The 8,227-nt window shown below is 46.4% G+C and overlaps 1 non-coding gene across 4 annotated transcripts in view; it reads right to left on the bottom strand.

Annotated features, from left to right (window-relative positions):
- Positions 1–4,694: 4,694 nt before the first annotated feature.
- The window catches only part of LOC102917143 (uncharacterized), a 54,031-nt gene continuing 50,498 nt past the window's right edge, over positions 4,695–8,227 (bottom strand). For all 4 annotated transcript variants that reach the window (XR_013047427.1, XR_013047430.1, XR_013047429.1 and 1 more), the window contains one exon: positions 4,695–6,684. This is a non-coding gene — a transcript (uncharacterized LOC102917143). The remainder of the gene's footprint in view (positions 6,685–8,227) is intronic.

Raw genomic sequence — 8,227 nt, 5'->3', positions numbered from 1 at the left:
AGCCCCTGCAGTGTGACCCACTTTGTGTCCGAGATTGCAGCACCTGCCCAGAGGATGCAGTGTTCCTGGAGTATGTTAATCAAAGTCTCTGTGGCCACGTTTCCCTCCTATCAAAGACACATCTCGAGACTCTCTCTGTGCTCTTAATTTCATTACTGAATGAAAATTTCTTTTCTTAGGAGAAAATGTATCTCCAGCTAAATACTCTGGCAGGTACAATAAATGTGGAAGCTCTATGACCCTTCCATAGAAAGGTGTAAAGTCTGGTCATGCACTGTTCATCACGTTCCTAGGTTAAAATTTCACTGTTTTTCCTTGTCCACATGGCTATCCAGGATGCTGTGCAGGGCTTACACATTCACAGGAGAAGGGGCATTTGTGGGGAGAATGTCAGGGGATTTGAAGTTGTATCCAGCTTCCCAAACACAGTTGTGAACAGGTCTAAAAGGCTCTTCCGTGGTTGACACTGCGGAGGCCAAACTTCTGTTCCCTTCCTGGCTCTGCTATGCACAGTCTGCCCTTGGTGTTGCTCATTTCCTAGCAGGCTGGGGTGAAGGTGTCCTTGCTGCTGCTCCACTGAGGACGGGGACTGCTGTGGTCACAGATGTGCGGAGCTCACGTATCCTTGGAACCTGCACTCATGTGGTCAGAAGGATCAGCGATCTGGGGAGAGGCTTTTCCACAGGGATATGTCACCAGAGCTGACTTCGGTGAGGCTGTGGGTGTCTGCCGAGTCCTAATCACATGCAGGTGTACAGTGATGGCCAGTACAAGGAAGCCCAGATGTTCTGCAGAGCCTGAGCTGGGTGGATTTGCAGAGGTGGGATTCCAGTCCCTCTGTGAGGGAGTGAGACCTTGCAGGTGCACCCACACCCTATGGCTCTAATGGACGCCCAGTCAGGGGGTCACATTCCCATCCCAGAGAAGAGGAATTTTCCCATAGACATACCCAGGAAGGAAATCCACCCTACTGTGGGGAGGTCAGCACAAGCCCCTTTACCAGAATATTTGAGGAATGCAATACAAAATGAGAATACTCTACTGGGCCTGTCCATTGTCTTGCGTGTTGATGCTGTAATTTCCATTTGGGGTACTCTGCAGGGCTAGAGCTCAGTGACTAATAAGCCACATATTTGGTAGTTGCCAATACCTAAACCTCAAAGGTTTTCTAATGATAGCAGAAGAAAAGTAGTCACTGTAGTCATATCAGGCAAGATGGGCAACAAAGGGTAGTGGCCCCGTTTTGTATTTTCTTGGTGTCAGGAATTGCACCACTGTCTTTGAATCTACTCTGCTTGGGAATTGTATACCTGTTTCTGTCCAGCATTTTCAGTGGCATGCCGAGTTTGAAATGCAAAGGTCCTCAAATGGGACTTCCTGATAGTCTGACTCACTAAGAACCTGCATTCTGTGAGTTTGCTTGTTAGATATGGAAAAAAAAATTTTACTAATTTAGACAACCTGGTTTATACTGAAATCTAGTGTCAGGTCCTATTCTCTGGCAAGCATAGAGATGATTACAACTCAAGCCCACTTTCTAGAACTCTCCTTTAAAAGGACAAGGAGGGGTGATAGTAGGGGCTAGAAGGAGCTGGCCAGCAAAGCTGCTGTTGTCCTTGCAGTAATGATGCTTACAGAACCAACAGATTTACGACCAGCCCTCCTGGATGGGCTGGCAAGAGAGTTAAATGCATGCTCAGGAGGTAGAAGCAGTTGGTATTTGGGACAAGTCTCAGAGACTGGGCATGATGGAAACTGGAAACAGTGATTCTCAAGGCTTAAGAGCAGGCACACATGCAGAAGAGTTACTGTGTTCGGCACAGAGCACCAGGTGGCGAGGAGTCGTGGCAGAGTGCATCCTTCATAGACACCAGCATGTGGGCATTTCTCCTCCAGAAATACTGTCTGGTGTAGTTTTTGCCTCTGAAAACCTGACAGTTACAGCTTTCAGTCTTTTACAAGCCTCACTTATGATTAACTACCTCTTCTTACTTGTGTGTGTGTGTGTGTGTGTGTGAGAGAGAGAGAGAGAGAGAGAGAGAGAGAGAGAGAGAGAGAGAGAGAGAGAGAGAGAGACTGGTGGTGGTGGAGGGTTCCTCAATTGCCCTTTATGTGATTCCCTTTCCCATCCTTCCACTCTGGCTAGGTTTGCCCACTGTGGCCTCCAGGAGGCAGCATGGTGTAGTGGAAAGAGCTGACAAAGCCATTTCTTCAGAGCAGTGGCCTGAACTAGGATCTCGGCTCCTACAACCTGTTGGCTAGAAAATATTTTTAAAGTGTATTTTAATTATGTGTATTTGTGTGTGCGCATCTGATCGCAGGTTCCCATGGAGATCAGAGACACCAGATCTCCCTGGAGAAGGAGGTGTAGATGGTGGTGAGCAGACCCACAAGGGTACCAGAAACTGAACACAGGTCACTGAGTGGTCTGAGCGCTTATCCACTGAGACATCTTTCTAGCCCCAGAAGCTATAAAATCTTGAGTGAGGCAGGTCACTTTGCACACAGGTTACTTGAACACTGGGCAAGTCAGAGCCTCCAAGGATTGAGAAGCCTGTATGTGAGACAGGGACAGCTTAGGGGATACCTTACCTGGACCTGTTCTTCTCTATGCCAAACTGACCCAAGTTCTGCCTGTTCTGTATGAATAAAGGAAGCCCCTGCCCTTCTCCCCCAGGAAACCCCTCTTCACCGAACTATAGCAACACCGTGTTCTCTATGACCCTTGCCATGCTGCCAGGGCATCACATGGAGCTTCAACAGGTATCATGTTCACTGATACCAGTCTTGGCCTGGAGGTGGCAGAGACCCCACTAATGGTCCACAGCTGTTCCCTGTCTGGACCAATGTGATCACTTACCTCTATCTGTATGGGGCACAGACAGGAGTCACAACCTGTGAGAAAGCAACAAGGACATACTTAAGAGCCTTTCTGTCCTCATCAGGAGAGCTTTGCTCACATCCTTGGAGATGGATTTGTTCACAGAGCTTGCTTAGCTCTAACCTTTGACCTTGCCTTAAGCCCCACCCCCAATCGGAGGAGCCCAAGTATAGCCTCTCCCCTGTGCCCAGTGGGAGACCAGGAACAGAGATGTCTCCTTTTCTAAGAAATGCTGTTTCCTGCATCTTTTTTAAGCCCACCGTGAGAGCATCCTAGACTGTGTGTGTATGGAAGCTGCATGGCCCACAGCCAGAAAGCTGAGCTAGGTCAGTACATCACTCCCGCACAGGGGTAAGGTCCAGGAGCTAGGAGACCATGAGTATCCTTAGTACCTGGGGTGACTGAACCAGCACAGGTGTCTCCCCTGCATTGGTGGGAGTGAAGGAGTTTGCCAGTTCCTCCCTTTCGGTACCTGTTAGAGCAGGCCGGCCACAAGGCAGACAAGATGTTGGCTGTTACGTGCATGACCTCAATGCTTTGTAACAAAGGAAACAAAACACCTGTGTGCCCCCAAACATAACAAACAAAGAAACAAAGAACAATAATAAAACCCAACCAGACAAGTATTAGTATTATCCCAGCATCACAGGTTAGAAGTTAGGAGGCTCAGGCAGGGATGAAATCTTACATAGCATCATGATGCTATGAATAAAAGATCGGGGATTTAAACTCAGTTCTCCCTTTACTGTCTAGAAGAAATCCACTGTCTAGAGAAGAAACAATGAAAGGTAGATGCTGGTGAGAGCTTGCTGTGTTTGAAAATATTTTCTACATGCCGAAAATATTGCAAAGCTTCAAAATATTGGTAGATACAGAGGAAAGTATTTTCTTGTTCGCCAACTGTGAGTAAACTGGCATGATGCTTCTCAGTTCCTAGATACATCATTGTGTTCTCAGTATAACACAGGCATTTTCACAGTATGAAGATTGAAGTTAGAAAATTAACACTACCACCTTTAGACACAAACTGTTCCCCAAATTTGTTTTATGATAGAAAACATTCAATCCAGAGTCAGGGGTCGTGTTAGTTTGTCATGCTCCTTTAGTCAGAATTGTCACAGCTTTAATGTAAGTATGAGGGAAATCAAAACAGAGGATGTGCCCAGCTGTCCAAGGCTTCAGTGGTTGAGTGCAGCGAACAGGGAAAGGCCCCAGACATGAGCTAACTTGAGCTGCCTCTGGAGCTTCTTTCATGGCTCAAGGGGTCACCATGGGTCTGGATCAAGGGTCCCAGTAATGCTTGTCATACAGCATCAGACAGCTTTATAAGAGGCACTAGGAAGACCACAGTGGCCATCACGTGGCAGAACCACTGGGAAACAGATCTCACCCACTAGTGACCAATTTTCATCTCCAGTGCTCTCCTCCTCATCTTCCTCCTTCTACGTTGGAGACAGGGTCTTGCCATGTAGTTCAAGATGGTCTCCAAGTACACAGCTGGTACCCAGGGAGGCCAGAAGAGGGTGTCAGATCCTCTTCATGACAGACTGTCATGAGCTGACATGTGGGTGGTTGGGATTGGCTGTGAGTCCCTGGTCCTAGGAAGAGCAGCTAGTGCTCTTAACCACTGGGCCATCTTACAGCCCCTCTGTAATTCTTAAGGATTCAGTCTCCTGAAACCGGATTCTTTCTTCTTTCTAAAGTGCAATGACAAAGTACTGTTTCCCCTTAATAGTGAGTCTAGCTTAGGCCAACTGCTCACATTGTATCCTTGCCCACAGCACACAGACATCAGACCAGACACAGTAGGAACTGCAGGTAAAACATTTATTATAATGTTTTATATTATATAAATATAAACATATATTTATTATATTTTATATATTAAATATAAATAAATATTTATTTATTATTAGGTGATTAGATGGGGAACAGGAATGAGGCACCAGGGTCTTTTAAGTAGAGTTTGGAAGACACAGTAGTAATTTCTGGAAGCAATCAATGAATGTGGTTTTGTTCCAGTAGGTCTGATTTAACAGCACTTGTTTCTGTTCACTGATTTTCCACCACGGATTGGACCTGTCCTCTAACCAAGGTACTCAGAGCATGAATCCTGGCTTCCCAGTCAGCTCTCCAGAAGGCCTCAGTGTGCAGATGCCAGTGAGGACTTGTGTGTAGCACCAACCCTTACTGTGTAGCTAACGGTCTTCTCCATGGTCTAAAAGCCCTCCTTGTCTGGAGTTTGGCTTTTCCCCTTCTGAGAAGTTAGAGCTCAGATGCAGAAGCCATACAAAGGACTAGAACTTTCTTCACTCACCACTGAGCGGGCGGGCGGCACATAACAACCAAATCTTCCATCAGCATCTTAGGTTTGTGAGAGGAAGGACCATCTCACTGCCCCTGAGGAATGATAGAGCTATGGGAGCTCTTCTCTAGAAGAAAATGGAATGTTTCCAATTGGGCATCAGCTGTCACTACAGACAGTGGGGTTTTCTGGACTCTGGGATCTTAGGATTGAGTCAATTAAGGGAAGACAGCCTAGCTGGTCCTCTACTTCTCAGTCAAGAATACATTTTCAGAGGTGAAGTAATTCAAAATTTAATGGATTACTTCTGTTTATTAGCAAAATAATATCTTTCTGGTCAATAAAGTTTAGGCAAATGGGAAATACATTTATGCTAATGTTTTACTCAACAATTTAAAATATCTTTCCAAAAAGTATGCTCCAGATTTTTCACAAGGGCAGAATTGTAGGGTAGCAAACGGCATTATGAAAGGCATCAGTTCACAGCTTCCTGTCCATGGAGCTTCACTGGAGGAATCACAGCGATGAGCCACTCCACGGCCATACACACCTGATGTGGACAGTCCATCCCTCCATTCTTGCTCAGGAGGAGCCTGCAGGGACCTGGCATTTTAGGGCTCATTGGAGCCATCTGGCCATCCCGTGGCAGGTCAGAGTCAGGATCCTTCAGCAACTCTGTCTAGTTAGTTGATAATGTCGGGCAACCTTGATTCTTGGTTTACTGTAGCAGGAGCAGGAAGACATGCTGATGACCTCAGCCAAGACCCGTACAACGTCTGACTCAATTTCCCCCGTCCCTGAAGGGAAACCAAGCTCACTGTCAGCATCCCTGCTCATTCCTCCCTGTAGCTGGAAGATCAAAGGTGCCCTTCTCAGTCTTACACATTTTACACACCTGACTGCACACTTCACACTCATGGGTGGGTTTTCATTTTCTAGTCAGTGTTTCATAATTTCATCCAGGACAATCTATTCTAAAGTAAGGATTCACTTGGAATCACCTATATTTAGATTGTCTTGGGCTTGTCAGGATCCTGTTGGGTAAACTGCACTGTACAGCTCTGTCAGGCTTCTTGTAAAAAGAGGAATCTTTGTGGAGATCACTGTGGAGATCCTGAGTCAGGGAACATGTGGAATGAGTCATCAACTGTGTTCACATTAGTCTTAGCACAGGGAGCTGGTAGTCTGTAAGCAACAGGGTCTCATATTTCCTTTTTAAGCGTTAAGATTAAACATTCACCAGTAATCAGAACACACCTACAGCTCCCATGTATCCGCTGTAGGTGCATTTTCCCAGGGCCAGTTTTTATATTTTGGGCAGTTTATGGTTCATCCAATCAGCAACTATGGCAGCCACCTCCTGGCTGAAACCAAGGACAAAAGCATGGGATATTCCTTTCTCACAGAGTCGGATGTCGCCTTCTGGAAAATCTTTCTTCATGTCTTCATAGTACTTTACTGGACACCAGCCATCTGTCCTACCATAGTAAAACGTCAGCTGAAAGACAAGAAACAGCGTTTTATTGTCCCCTCCCAATGTCACCTGACCCCTGTGGACTGCAGTGCTTGGAGGGAGTATCTGTGCCCGACTCCGCCCACTGGTCCTAAGGTCCCTTCCAGAGCCCTTAGAGACACGGGATGCATTAAGGAGCATTAAGGACGTGTGAGGGGAAGACACCCATCAGGAGACTGTGGGGCAGACTCACTAAGAGAAGGTCTGACAAGGTCATGTGCACTGAGGCTGGAGTGGACATGGGAGAGCAGAGGGGAGGTGAGGGAGACAGTTAAACTGATACTGTCACTGCAGGGGTGGTGGCCACACACGGACTGTTTTCACACAGCCCTCTGGTAGGCCCAGGGACAGGTTTGGTGAATGAAGGCAAGGAGATCAGTCTGCAAAGAAGTCAGGTTGTCTCTAGCTTCTCAATGCCCTTGTGAAATGTGATGAGCTCTCTAAGAGACTCTGTGGCACTCTAAGAAGCTCCGTGCAACAGGAGGGCACGGGCAATCCAATGAGAACGCTTTGTATTCATTCCTCAGGTGACACCAACCAGCCTGAGTGGCAACAGAGCCTTCTTTGAGGCATTAACTAAGATCTTTTCTGGAGATTTATCTATCTTTGCGTGAGAAACAGATGTGCATACCATAGAGATGCTACATTATAAGCTGCTGAGCTCCTCTGAAAACTATTATGTTCTCTATAATTCTTTACAAAAAAAGAAACAAAAGTAAAATGATATTCAGAATGGTACAAAGTGATGATTAAAATTTTTTAGATATTATTTGTGTGTGTGTGTTTGTACATGGCACAGAGCACATCTGGATGTCAGTGGACTTTGTAGAATTGGTTTTCTTCTTCCGTCTTTATGTGGGTCCTGGGGACCAAACAGGTTATTAGACCTTCATCGTAAAATACCACAGTGATCATTTTTATTAAAAAATAAAGACTAGATTTTACGGAAGTTGTGACATATCACAAAACTAAAAAGTCAGACCCAGCCAGCTGTGGCCCCTAAGTAATCTGAAATAGTTGCTGGTAGTTTCTATAACATACCACATTGGCTCACTTACATACAGTCATTTATGCATTAGTATTTAGCAGATATGGCTTGAGCACCCCCTCTGTATCAGGAACCAGTGTTGGGGAAGAGGGAAGAGGTGATACTACCCAAGTCCAGATGGGGGTATTTGGGGTTTGTGGGGGACAGCAGTGATCCCTTAGAGTTGCTTTAGCTGGAGGAGGACGCTGTGGGGCAGACTAGAGGGAGTCACAGGCATGAAGAGCGTGGCAGTGCTGGGAGAACTAAAAGCTACCGCCAACACCTTGCGTTAGGTGGTGGAGGATAAGCCTGCGGGCGGGGCAGAGAAAGATCAGGTTGCGATCGATCCTCTTCTACACTTAGGAAAGCTCCCAGCAGCTGCCTGGTTTTCCTGGCCTCAGTTCCTTCTTGACCTCTGGAGATGTGATCTCTCAAGTGGTGACATCAGTCACAGAAACATCGGTTCCCAGGCTCACTCGGTGATTTTTCTGTTGCCACGCC

This window comes from Peromyscus maniculatus, chromosome 22, assembly GCF_049852395.1.
Source record: "Peromyscus maniculatus bairdii isolate BWxNUB_F1_BW_parent chromosome 22, HU_Pman_BW_mat_3.1, whole genome shotgun sequence".
NCBI lineage: Eukaryota > Metazoa > Chordata > Mammalia > Rodentia > Cricetidae > Peromyscus > Peromyscus maniculatus.
Note: the sequence above shows the minus strand (reverse complement) of the source record. Positions and strands in the feature narration are given on the sequence as shown.